At 43.9% G+C, this 14143-nt stretch overlaps 1 protein-coding gene and 1 pseudogene across 8 annotated transcripts in view; both read right to left on the bottom strand.

Moving 5' to 3' along the window:
- Positions 1–14143, bottom strand: part of MPRIP (myosin phosphatase Rho interacting protein) — a 206504-nt gene that overhangs the window by 165853 nt on the left and 26508 nt on the right. The window lies entirely within an intron of this gene.
- On the bottom strand, positions 10118–10220 carry LOC132219469 (small nucleolar RNA SNORA17; annotated as a pseudogene).

Genomic DNA, 14143 nt, shown 5'->3' with positions numbered 1-14143 from the left:
GGCTGCCAGTTCCTCAAAAGGTTAAACATAGAATTCCATGGAACCCAGAATTCCATTCCTAAGTATACACATCCAAGAAAACGGAAAGCAGGTGCTTAAATAAAAACTTGGACATGAATATTAACAGCAGCACTACAAACAATGACTAAAAGGTAAAACCACTTATAGTTATTAAAGTGGTTATAACTATCAACAGATGAATGGATAAACAAATCTGGTATATCCATACAATAGAATATTATTCAGCAATAAAAAGGCACGAAGTGCTGACACACTACAACATGAAGACATTATGCTAAGTGTGAGAAGACAGACACAAAAGACCACAGACACATTGTATGATTCCATTCCTATGAATAAGTAAATCCATAAAAACAGAAAGCAGGTTAGTATTGCTAGGACATGGAGGAAACAAGAGATGGAGTGAACACTAACACGTATGGGTTTCTTTTTGTGGTGATGAAAATGTTCTGGAATTAGATAGTGGAGATGATTGCATGAACTTGTGAATATGCTACAAATTACTGAATCGTACACTTTAATCTTATGGTGTGTGAATCCTATTTAAAAAAAAGAAAAAATCTGAGCCTGGCTGGGTGTGGCTCAGTAGTGGAGCATCAATCTATAAACCAGGAGGTCACGGTTCTACTCCTGGTCAGGGCACATGACTGGGTTGTGGGCTCGATCCCCGGTCAGGGGAAGGAGGCATTCAGGAAGCAGCCAAGCAATGATTCCCTCTCATCATTGATGTTACTATCTCTCTCTCCTTCTCTCTTCCTCTCTGAAAAACAAAATAAAAGATAAATAAATAAATAAATAAAACTGAGGAAAAAATACTGAGTATAGTGTTGGCCTCCAAGTGCTTAATAAATGTTAGTTATTATTATATTTTTATATTCAAAGAGTCCCCCTCATCTGACACCCTGGCAGTAGGAGTTCAACATGAACTAAAAGGTCCAGACAGATCCTCTGGCTCTGCCTCCCGTCTTAGCCACCACAGAGAGTGAGAAGGGGTTGGAAAAGGCATGCGCCGGCCTATCTGTCTACTACCTTTGGAGGGCTGCAACACAAAGTAAAACCCACCTCTACTTTACATATAAGGACTGATCTCTGGGTGAGCCTTTGGGGCCCTCCTAAGATGCTTTTTATTTAATACTCTCCAAACTGGGAGGCCCTGTCACAGCACCTCATCTTAGAGCTGTGGAACCTGTGACTCAGAAAGGGAAGGTTACTTGCCAGAGGTCAGGCAGCATCTGGATGAGACAAGAACACTCTTTTTTCTTAGCTTCTGCAGGGTCCTCAAGGCCCCTAAGGGAAACACTGGCTTTTCCCCATGGACATAAACAGAGCAGGTACAAGGGGCTTTGAGCAAGGGGTATGGAGTGGGCTGAAGGAAGGAAGTTGAGAGGCTGGCTTTGATGAAACACTGAGTGGGTGCTGGCAGGGAACCAGGGTTAGGGACACATCTCAGGAGGGCCATGACCTGGGTGAGGAAATAAATCTGCCTGGGAGAGCAGAGCACACAGCCATCCCCTAGTAGGAGAGCACACTCAGCCTTTCCCCATCATTCAGGTGTGCAGTTGGCAGACCCAGGGCAGCCCGCACGAAGGATGGAGAGGTCAGCATTAGGGTGGGTCTCCTGGGTCCGGTGAATCCCCACTTTGCTCTCAGCCTACAGTTCTCTGATCTGTAACATCGGAAGCTTGGACCACAGTCATAGCTCCCATTTCTGCTTAGTTTTAATTGTATACCACCCTCCTAGTCTCTGGGTGCAGGGCTCTGAGGTACCTTCCCACTATCTGCTATATTTACTGGACCTGTCCCTGAAAGGGACAGTGGGAGACCTGAAGGACTGGCACAATTCCCTCAGAACCCAGCCACTGTTTATTCCTGGCCCACCATCAGTGTCATTATTCACTCAACAAATGTCTACTCAGGCCTACTGTGTGCACAGCCCCATGTGCTGTACACCGGGGAGCCTGCCAGCATCCACTTGCTTGGCTATGACTTCCTTCTACAGAGCACCCCAAAGGGTACCTTTCCAGGTGTGCAGGTTGTCCTGAAAGATGGGAAGGCTGGGCCAATGGAGGACCAGGGCAGGAAACGCCTGCTCCGGGAGAAGGAACAGGATGGGAGGCAGGTAACCTTCCATCAAGAACATGTACCAAGGCAAATCCACAGTGACAGGAGGTGGATTAGTGGGTGCCTAGGGCTGGGGGATAGAAGTTGGGGGGTGACAGCAAAAAGGTACAGGGCTTCTTTTTGGGATGATGAATATGTTCTAAAATCAATTGTGGTGATGGGTACACACCTCTGGAAATATACTGAAAATCATCAAATTGTACACTTTAAATGGGTCAGTTACACAGTACGTGAATGTTATCGCAAAAAAAACTGTTAAACAAAGCACTCTACCAAGGCCTGTGTCAGGCGATGGGAAAGCGGAGATAAATAAGAAACTGCTCCTATTTTTGTGGGTTCACAGTCCAAAAGAATTGTAAGTTCATGAATCTGTTTCTCGCACCTGAGAAGGCCATATCTGGGAAAGTTTTCAAGTGACCCTGCCCCCCACCCCCACCCCGCCAGATTTGGGAAACTTAATTCAAAGAGACACAGAACAAAGTTTCAAAAGGCAGTAACAACCCAGTCCATTGGTTTGTAGGAAGGGAGGTGGAATGACCTAGAGGCCAGAGGGGAGCAACAGGCAGCAGGCACTGGCCTGAGAGAGAAGAGGTGGAGCAAGAAGCACCTAAGGGTTGACTTGGTACCCACAGCTGAATGACAACAAGAACCACCAGGCGTCCGCTGGGCGACAGCAAGGGAGCAGATGGAGCAGATCTGACTGTGAAGGATGTAAGCCCCCCTGCCACCCCCTCCCATAAACAGGAGGATGGCCTGGGACAGGAGGACTCTGTGGGCACAGGCACGCGGCAGGAATGACTGCACGTGTGGGGAAATAGGGGAGCCAACCTAGTAGTGCAGAGCAGCTTCTACTGAGAACACCAGATTCTGCAACCCAGTCACAGCCAGAAGAGCCAGACACCAGGACACCCCCCTCAGAGCACCTGTCACCCCGACCCGGCCACCTGGCTCAGCAAGTGCTTCTCCCTATACCTCTCAGAGCACCTAATGCCAACAGCAGAGCCCACTGTGTTGGTAGGCCTAGGACAGTGATGGCGAACCTTTTGAGTTCAGTGTGTCAGCATTTTGAAAAACCCTAACTTAACTCTGGTGCCGTGTCACATATAGAAATTTTTTGATCTTTGCAACCATAGAAAAACAAAGACTTATATTTTTGATATTTATTTTATATATTTAAATGCCATGTAACAAAGAAAAATCAACCAAAAAAAATGAGTTCGCATGTCACCTCGGACACGCGTGTCATAGGTTCGCCATCACTGACCTAGGAGTACCCAGCAGAGCCCGCCGGGTCGGTGCCGGGTCGGTAGGCCTAGAAGTACCCAGCAGAGCCTGTCCCCGCGGACTGGAGGCTCCAGCAGTTCTGTGAGGCAGCAGTCACCCCTCTCAATCCTCACCTTCTTTCCTGGGCGAGGCCTCCGGCAGATGGAAGGCATTTCCTTCCTGAAAACCCGTAACAACTTCAAATGCAGACCCCCCCCCCAAGGAAGCTAGCCCGGGGGACATGCTCTATCACTCATGCAGCCAGTGCTGTTCTCTGGCTGGGTGGCTGGTTTTTTGGTTGTTTGTGTTTTGGGGGGGTGGGGAGCGTGCAGGAGAAGCAGGTATCTGTTGTGGATAATGAGGATCCAAGCTGAGCTGTATGGAACTGAAGATGGACTGAGCTCTGTTTCAAGCAGGCGACCCTGGAGAAAGCACATGGCCTAACCCCCACTGAAAAGCCACCACATGAAAGCACCCTGGCCCGCTTCCCTTCTGCTTCAACAGCTTCCCTCACCGGCCCAATACAGCAGAGGCTGTGCCTCTTTCCGGCTCCTCTCTGGAAAGAGTCGGGTTGGACTCAACCCAAAGCCTTTCCCAAAACGGTTCCCTGAAACCTCTCCTTCCTGGAATATGGGAGACATAACTTCCCTATCCTTCTAAGTACAAATAAAACCGGGGGCATTGGATAGAAGATGAAACATAGAAGACTCTGAAAGTGAAGAGAAGGCAGGCAGGATGGACACTTCAGGACCCAAGAAACGACAAGGAGGCGCATGCCCTGGTTTTCTTTTTGCCTCCCTGTCCCAGAGGGGGGACTGGAGGAGCAGGCAACCTGGACATGTCAACGGGCCAAGAGAAAAGCCTGCTTTCTCGAGCCAAAGAGCCAGGGAAGGAACAGCATGGCAAGACAGAAACTCTCAGACAGTAACACCCTGCTCCAGCCAGACACCACAGAGGAGAGGGAGCCCACGCCCGCCATGCCAACAAAGGCTACCCTTCCACCGCCCACTACAGGCGCCCCAGCACCCCAGCCAGGGAGGTGTCAGGAGGCCAGGCAGGGAGCTAGACTTCTATTCCCACCCAGCAGGTAATAGGCCTCCTCACTCTCCCTGTTGGGGCGATGTCAGAGGGGGACATATGGAAAGCTGAACTCCCCTGCACCCCACACAGGCACTTCCCACCTGAGGTGTCAATCATGGCCAAGTGGGGGGCCTGCACTTCCACCTCCACCTAAAAATAAAAGGCAGGGAGGGACTCCCCTTTCCCCACTGAAGCAGTGCCAGGAAAGTCCAACGGAAAGAGAAGGGTCAAACACAATCCAGAGTCACCTAAAATAACACGGCCAGCCCTGGCTGGTCTGGGTCAGTGGATAGAGCACTGGCCTGCGGACCAAAGGGTCCTGGGTTTGATTCTGGTCAAGGGTACGTGCAGGAGGCAACCAATAGATGTGTTTCTCTCACATCGATGTTTCTGTCTTTCCCTCTATCTTCCACTCTTCCTACAAATCAATGGAAAAATATCCTCGGGTGAGGATAAACCAAAAAAAAAAAAAAAAAAAAGAAGAAGAAGAAGAAAGTCACTGTCATACTAAGAATCATGAAAGTTGTAAATGGAATAAACAAAAACATTCAACAGAGGTTAACACCAATGTAGACGTATCAGAGTTATCTGATGACAATTTTAAAGCAGCCATGCTAAAATGATTCAGTAAGAAATTATGAACATGTTTAGAATAAACTAAACCACAGAAAGCCTCAGCAAAGAAAGAGGAGATAGAAGAATCAAAAGGAAATTTTTATTTTTAAATTTAAATTTTTTCCATTACCTTTTATCCCCTCTATGTCCTCTACCACCTCCTCCCATCTCCCTCCACCTCCACAATAAACACACTGTTGTCCATGTCCATGATTTATCATTTTTTTCCAAAAGGAGATTTTTAAACTGAAAAATACAATAACTGAAATAAAAAGATCAACAGATAGGCTCAACAGCAAAATAATGGGAACCAAGGGAAGAATCAGTGAACTGTGAGACAAAATAATAGAAACTATCCAATCAGACAACAGAGAGAAAACAGACTGAAAAAATAAGAGAAGAATAGAATCTTAGAGACCTGTGGGTCTGTAACAAAAGTTCTAGCATTTGTGTCCTCACAGTCTCAGAAGGAGAGGAGGAGGATTGGACAGAAATAGCACTTGAAGAAAGAATGGCTGAAAACTTCCCAAATTTGGCCAGAGTAACAACCCATAAATTCAAGAACTTGAGTGACTCCAAAGGATTGGAAAAAAAAAAAAATCCACAGCAACACACATCAAAATTAAATTCTGAAAACTAAAGACATAAAAAAAAATCTTGAAAGCAGCCAGAGAAAAACAACAGCTATAGATAAGAGAAAAACAAATATAATGACAATGGATTTCTCATCAAGGACTATGGTGACCTAAAGAAAGTAATACAATATTTTGCAGATGCTAAAACAATAGTCAACCCAGAATCCTATATCCAGTGAAAAAAATCTTACAGGAATAAAAGGGAATCTAGATATTCTCAGATGAAGGAAAACTCAGAGATTTGTTAACAGACCCTTTCTAAAATATGGCTAAAGAAAGTTCTCTAAACAAAAAGGAAATAATAATCAAAGAAAACCTGGATCATCATAAAGGAAGCAAGAACATAGTAAGCAAAAATACATGTCATCAGGCTTCCCTTCTTTTCAGTTTCCTAAATTATGTTTGACAACTGAAGCAAAAATTATAAATAACACTGTCTAATGTTTTAAATTATGTAGAGAAAATAGTTAAGGCACTTACATAGGAAAGGATAAAGGCATATTATGGGAGTATTTCCTTTTAGTTGAACTGATAAAATTACACCACCAATGATAGACTGTGATAAGTTATGTATACAGAATGTCATGCCTAGAGCAACCACTAAAAAAAAATCTATACTGAAAAAAATCACTAAAAGTCATCAAATTTATCATAAAAATTAAATTATAAAAAAAGAAGTTCAATAAGGAAGAGAAATAAAAGAGAACAGGAAGCAATAATTATACCCTAAGATAGCAATGATTATCCTATATAATAAAGAGGTAATATGCAAATTGATCATCACTCCAACACATAAGATGGCCGCCCCCATGTGGTCAAAAATGGCCGGCAGGGGAGGGCAGTTGGGGGCGACCAGGCTGGCAAGGGAGGGCAGTTAGGGGTGACCAGGCCTGCAGGGGAGGGCAGTTGGGGGCGACCAGACTGGCAAGGAAGGGCAGTTAGGGGGTGATCAGGCTGGCAGGCAGAAGCGGTTAGGGGCAATCAGGCAGGCAGGCGAGTGGTTGGGAGCCAGCTGTCCTAGATTGTGAGAGAAATGTCCGACTGCCTGTTTAGGCCCGATCCCACCGGGTTCAATTCTGGGATCGGGCCTAAACAGGCAGTCGGACATCCCTCAAGGGGTCCCAGATTGGAAAGGGTGCAGGCTGGGCTGAGGGACACATACCCTCCCCCTGCACGAATTTCATGCACCAGGCCTCTAGTATTATATATAAACTAGGGGCCCGGTGCACGAAATTCGTGCACTGGGTGTGTGTGTGGGGGGGGGGGAGTGTCCCTCAGCCCAGCCTGCCCCCTCTCACATACTGGGAGCCCTCAGGCGTTGACCCCCATCACCCTCCAATCGCAGGATCGGCCCCTTGCCCAGGCCTGACGCCTCTGGCCTAGGCGTCCGGCCCGGGCAGCGGGGACCCGCAGCTGCAGCGGCCCCGCGATCGTGGGCTCCGCTTTAGGCCCAGGCAAGGGACCCCTAGCTCCTGGGACTGCCAGCTTCGACCGTGCCCAGCTCCCATCGCTGGCTCCACCCCTACTTCCTGCTATCACTGGCCAGGGCGGAAAAGGCGCCTGATTCTCCGATCATGGCTGGGGGGCAGGGCAAAGGCGGCCCCAGGGCCGCCTTTGCCCTGCCCCCCAGCTCTTAGCTCCCCCCTGGGTTTCTGATCACTGTCAGTGGCAGGGGGCTTCTTCCTGCTTTCCCTTTCGCCTCCCTGCATTGTGCCTACATATGCAAATTAACCGCCATCTTGTTGGCAGTTAACTGCCAATCTTAGTTGGCAGTTAACTGCCAATCATAGTTGGCAGTTAATTTGCATATAGCCCTGATTAGCCAATGAAAAGGGTAGCTCATACGCCAATTACCATTTTTCTCTTTTATTAGTGTTGATGGTCTAAGTACACCAGCTAAAAGAGAGACTGACAAAGCAGATTTTAAACAAAGACCAAACTATAAGAAACTCACAGATAGGTTGAAAAGAAAAAATACATCAGACGAATAATGATCAAAGGAGAGCAGAGTTGCTATATAGCATCAGATAAAATGGTTTTCAAAATAAAGAAAATGACCAGAGACAGAAAGGAACATTATATAATGATAAAATGGTCAATTTACCAAGACAAAGCAATCCTAAATGAATATGCCCCAAGAAACAAAGCTGCAAGGTAATGAAGCAAAAAACAGAACTAAACAGAGAAATAAAGAAATTCACAATATGTACTCGCACGGGGACAGGTGCATGCACCATGTGGTGCACGCTGCAGAAAGGTGGAAGGTATTCTCTGTTTACGGGAAAGCAGCATACTGTAAGACAGTGTCAAACCTGGCCGGTGTGGCTCAGTGGTTGAGCCCTGGCCCATGAACCAGGAGGTCACAGTTCAATTCCTGATCAGAGCACATGCTCTGGTTGCAGGCTTCATCCCCAGTAGGGACATGCAGGACATAGATAAATGATTCTCTCTCATCATTGATTTTTCTGTCTCTCTATCCCTCTCCCTTCCTCTCTCTAAAATCAACAGAAGTATATTTTTAAAAAAGATATTTCCTTAGAAAAGATATATATAATATATATATACACACACACACACACACACACACACACACACATATATGTGAAATACACACACACACACACACACAAGAAAATGTCAACAGCACTGTGGCAAGGGTCAGCTGAGTGTGTGCCTCAGGAATTAACTTTTTGAATGGGAACATTTTGAGTTGAGCTGCCTAGAAGGAATTTGTATGCTAACTAAGGAAACCATAAAGTATCGCAGTCTTTACCAAAGCAGAATGAAAACAAAACAAAACTAAGAAAAAAAAATCCACAATTACAGTTGGAGACTTCAACAGTCCTCTCTCAACAATTGATAGAATAACAACACAGCAAATCAACAAGGAAATGAAAGTAATCAATACCATCATCAACCAACAGAATCTAGTTGGCAGTTAGTAGAACAGTCCACCAAATACCAGAATATACCTCCCCTCTTTTCAGGTCCCCACAGAACATATACCATAATAGATCATATTCTGGGCCATAAAACAAACCTCAATAGATTCAAAAAATAGAAATCATAGAGTATGTTCTAAGACCACAATGAAACCAAACTCTGTATCAATAAGATAAAGATAACAGGAAAATCTCCAAACATTTGGAAACTAAATAATACACTTCTAAATAATCCATGGGTCAAAGAGTAAATCGTAAAAAAATTTTTAAAAATTAACAACATATCAAAATTTGTGGAACACAGCTAAGCAGTCCTGCAAGGAAATGTCATAGCACTAACTAAAATGCTTAGTTTAGGAAAGAGCCAAGCTTTCCCATCAATAAGCTCCCACCTCAAGAACCCAAAAATGGAGTACAAAATATACCCAAAACAAGAAGGAAAAAAAGAGCAGAAATCAATGAAATTGAAATAGAAAAATAGTAAAAATCAATAAAACAGAGCTGAGTCTTTGAAAAAAAATCAATGATACTGACAAACTTCAAGCAAAACCTACAAAGAAAAAGGAAGACGACACAAAATAAACTTAGGAATGAAACAGGAGCTATCACTATAGATCCTGCAGACATCAAAAGGATAACAAGAGAATATTATGAACATTTCAACAAACATGAATTTAATAACTTAGATGAAAGAGGCCAATTTTTCACCAGGAAAAAAAACCATATCAACACTAATAAAAGAGAAAAATGGTAATTGGCGTACGAGCTACCCTTTTCATTGGCTAATCAGGGCTATATGCAAATTAACTGCCAACTAAGATTGGCAGTTAACTGCCAACAAGATGGCGGTTAATTTGCATGTGTAGGCACAATGCAGGGAGGCGAAAGGGAAAGCAGGAAGAAGCCCCCGGCCACTGACAGTGATCGGTAACCCAGGGGGGAGCTAAGAGCTAGGGGGCAGGGCAAAGGCGGCCCTGGGGCCACCTTTGCCCTGCCCCCCAGCCATGATCGGAGAATCAGGTGCCTTTTCCGCCCTGGCCAGTGATAGCAGGAAGTAGGGGTGGAGCCAGCGATGGGAGCTGGGCACGGTCGAAGCTGGCAGTCCCAGGAGCTAGGGGTCCCTTGCCTGGGCCTAAAGCGGAGCCCACGATCGCTGGGGCCGCTGCAGCTGCGGGTCCCCGCTGCCTGGGCCGGACACCTCAGCCAGAGGCGTCAGGCCTGGGCAAGGGGCCGATCCTGCGATTGGAGGGTGATGGGGGTCAACGCCTGAGGGCTCCCAGTATGTGAGAGGGGGCAGGCTGGGCCGAGGGACACTCCCCCACACACACACCCAGTGCACGAATTTCGTGCACCGGGCCCCTAGTGTATATATATATAATAATTTGAATGACACTATCACTATTGAAGAAATGGAATATGTAATGTTTGTTTGCTTCACCAAATGTCAGTCTATCAACCATCCAGACGTCCAGGGCCAGAATGCTGAATGTAGGTGAGTCTCTCTCCTCCCTGCCAACTAACCTGCAACAATTCTAGGGGCAGTGAATATTTAATTTTTAAAATTGACTTTAGAGAGGGAGGGGGGGGGGAGAGGACAGAAAGAGGGGAAGCGGGGGCGGGAAACAGAAAAAGAGGGAGAGGGGGAGAGAGAGGAGGAGACAGAGAGAGATATCAGTGTGAGAGAGACACATCAATCAGTTGCCTCACACACACATCCCAACTGCGGATCGAACCTGCAACCTAGGTATATGCCCTGACCAGGAATCAAACCCATGACCTTCTGGTGCATGGGACGACATTCTAACGAACTAAGCCACACCAGCCAGGGCTGAATATGTAATTTTAAAATTCCCAAAAAATAAATATCCAGACCCAAATGGTTTTATTGGAGAATTCTACCAAATGTTTAAAGACAAATTAACACCAATTCTACATAGTCTTTTCTAAAAAATAGAAGAAAAAACACTTTCAATTCATTTTATGAAGCTACTATTAACCTGATATGAAAATCAGACACAGTACCAAAAAAAATGAGGAAAGAAAAGGAACTATAGATCAATATTCCTCATAAATACATATGCAATGAAAAAATCAACGAAAAAGAATTCAACAACATCTATATATACAAAAGCCCAGAGACCGGAACAACAGACAGACCAGAATGACCGGTCGCTATGATGCACACTGCGGTGGCCAACCGGCCTGATCGGGGCCCCGATCAGCCCCCCCATTTCCATGTCCCCTCCCCGCTGCTGGCTGGCCCAATCAGCCCCCATTGGGGCAGGCCAGTTGAACCCCACTGTGCACAGATTCGTGCACCAGGCCTCTAGTATATAAGAATTATATACCATGACCAAGTGCATTTTATTCCAGGAATGCAAGGCTGGTTTAATTTTTTAAAAATCAATGTAATCCACCATATCAATAGGCTACAGAAAAAAATCCTGTGATTACATCATTTAATTCAGAAAATTCACACACTCATGATTTAGAAAACAAACAAAAAACCTCAAGAAAGCAGAAATAGAAGGGAGCTTCCTCAACTAATAATGAACATGTACAAAAAGCCTAGAGAGCTAACAATGTACATAATGGTGAGTGGTGAAAGACTAAACCAGCGGTTCTCAACCTGTGGGTCGCGACCCCTTTGGGGGTCGAACAACCCTTTCACAGGGGTCGCCTAAGACTATTGGAAAACACATATATAATTACATATTGTTTTTGTGATTAATCACTATGCTTTAATTATGTTCAATTTGTAACAATGAAAATACATCCTGCATATCAGATATTTACATTATGATTCATAACAGTAGCAAAATGACAGTGATGAAGTAGCAATGAAAATAATTTTATGGCTGGGGGTCACCACAACATGAGGAACTGTATTAAAGGGTCGCGGCGTTACGAAAGTTGAGAACCACTGGATTAAACACTTCTCCTCTAAGATCAGGAACTAGGCATTGACATCCACTCTCAGAACTCTTACTCTAGCCAGTGCAACAGGTAAGGAAAGGAAATAGAAAGCATACAGATCACAAAGAAGAAATATGATATTTACAGATGACATGTATGTCTATGTAAAAAATAACAAGGAATCTATAGAAAAAACAATCTATAGAAAAAACAAACTAGTAAGTTCAGCAAGGTTACAGAATATAAGACTGGTATAAAAAATTGACTGTAGCACAGCCAACATAGCTCAGTGATTGTGCATCGGCCTATGAACTAGGAGGTCATAGTGAGTTTCCTGGCCAGGGCACATGCCCAAGTTGGGGGCTCGAGCCCCAGTGGGAGACATGTGCAGGAGGCAGCCAATCTATAATTCTCTCTCATCATTGATGTTACTATCTCTTTCTCCCTTCCTCTCTGAAATCAATAAAAATATATATTTTTTAAAATTGACTGTAGCGCTGGCCAGTGTTTCTCAGTACTTAGAGCATCAGCTTGTGCACCAAAGGGTCATAGGTTTGATTCCCAATCCAGGGCACGTACCTGGGTTGCAGGTTTGATCTGCTGCCCGGGCCAGGGCATGTGCGAGAGGCAACCAATTAATGTGTCTCTCTCTTCCCCTCCCTTCCTTCCTCCCTTCCACTTTCTCTAAAAATTCATGGAAAACATATCCTCGGGTGAAGATTAACAAAGCAAACAAGAAAAATTGACTATATTTCTATATACTAGCAATGAATATTTGGACATCAAAATTAAAAATATAGTACCATTTGCAATCGCTTTTTAAAAATTAAATACGTGTAAATCTAACAAAGTATGTACAGGCTTTACATGCTGAAAACTATACAATGTTGATAAAAGAAATCAAAGAAGATATAAATAAAAGGAGAAACATATTGTATTCATAGACCAGAAGATTCTTAAGATGTTAATTCTCCCCAAATTGGTATACAGTTTTAACACAATTACTATCAAAAGCTCAGCAAGACTTTTTGTACATATAAACAAGATCATTCTAAAATGCATTTGGAAAGGCAAAGAAACTAGAATAATTTTTAAAAATTAAAAAAGAAGAATAAAGCGGAAGGAATCCATCTACCCTATTACTAGATTATTATTTATCCACAGTAATCAAGACTGTGTGGTATCAGTGGAAGGTTAGACACATTAGATCAATGGAACAGAATAGAAAACCAGGAATAGGCCCATACAAATATGCCCAACTTAATTTTTAACAAAGGTGATAAAGCAATTCAACAACAGAGATGCAGCCTTTCAACAAAGGGTCCCGAGGCAAATGGACATCCACTACTGAAAAATAAACAGATCACCTCAATCTTATACAAAAATTAATTCAAATTGGAACACAAACTTAAATTAGCAAATTAGACTTCATTAAAATTAAAAACTTTTGCTCTACCAAAGATCTTCTTAGGAGGGTGAAAAGATAAGCCACAGAGTGGGGATAAAAATTTGCAAACCAAATATCTAACAAAGGACTAGTATACACACACACACACACACACACACACGTATATATAATATATAAAACCTTTCAAAACTCAATAGTAAAAAAACAAACAATCCAATTAGAACTGGGCAAAAGACATAAAAAGACATTTCACATCATTAGATATGAAGCTTTGTACATAGCCAAGAAGCACAGGAAAATATTTTCAACATCATTACCCATTAGAGACAGTCAAATTAAAACCCGTGAGATATTACTACACACCTATCAGAATGGTTTAAATTAAGAAAACAAAACAGTAAGAACAGCAAATCCTGGCAAGGATGTGAAGAAAATACAATTGACCCCTGAGCCTGGGTTTGAACTGCACAGGTCCACTTATAGGAAGATTGTTTTCATAAATACCTGTACTGTGTTTTCAATTCACAGTTGGGAGTCCGTGGGTGTGAAGGGCCAACTGCAGCACTGATCTGATCTATGCCACTTTATATAGGCATCCTCGGATTTTGGTAAGGCGGGTAAGGGGGGTGAGGGGGGGGCTAGAACCAACCCTCCGAGGATAGTGGAGACTAAGTCCGGGGGAAATCTAAATTACATGTGGATTTTTTAATGTGTGTGTGGGGGGGGGGGGGGACAATGCCCCTAACTCCACATTGTTCAAGGGTCATCTATCTATCTATCACTCACATCGCTGAGGGCGTGTAAAACAGGACAACCAGTCTGAAAAAGGTTGGTTTAATTTTTTAAAAATTAAACACACAACTATCATACAACCCAACAACTGTGCTCCTGGATATTTATTCCAGAAAGAATGAAAGCTTACATTCACACAAAAACTGCACACAAATAATTATAGCAACTTTATCTTAATAGCCAAAAACTGGAAGCAATGCAGATGTCCTTCAACGGGTGCACGTAAACAGTTCAACAAACTGTGGTACATGACACCATGGGATACTAGTGAGCAACAAAGAGGAACAAACTATGGATACCTGCACCTGGATGAGTCCCCGGGAATTAGGATGAGTGAACAAAGTCAATCC

This window comes from Myotis daubentonii, chromosome 16 (assembly GCF_963259705.1).
Source record: "Myotis daubentonii chromosome 16, mMyoDau2.1, whole genome shotgun sequence".
Lineage (NCBI taxonomy): Eukaryota > Metazoa > Chordata > Mammalia > Chiroptera > Vespertilionidae > Myotis > Myotis daubentonii.
Note: the sequence above shows the minus strand (reverse complement) of the source record. Positions and strands in the feature narration are given on the sequence as shown.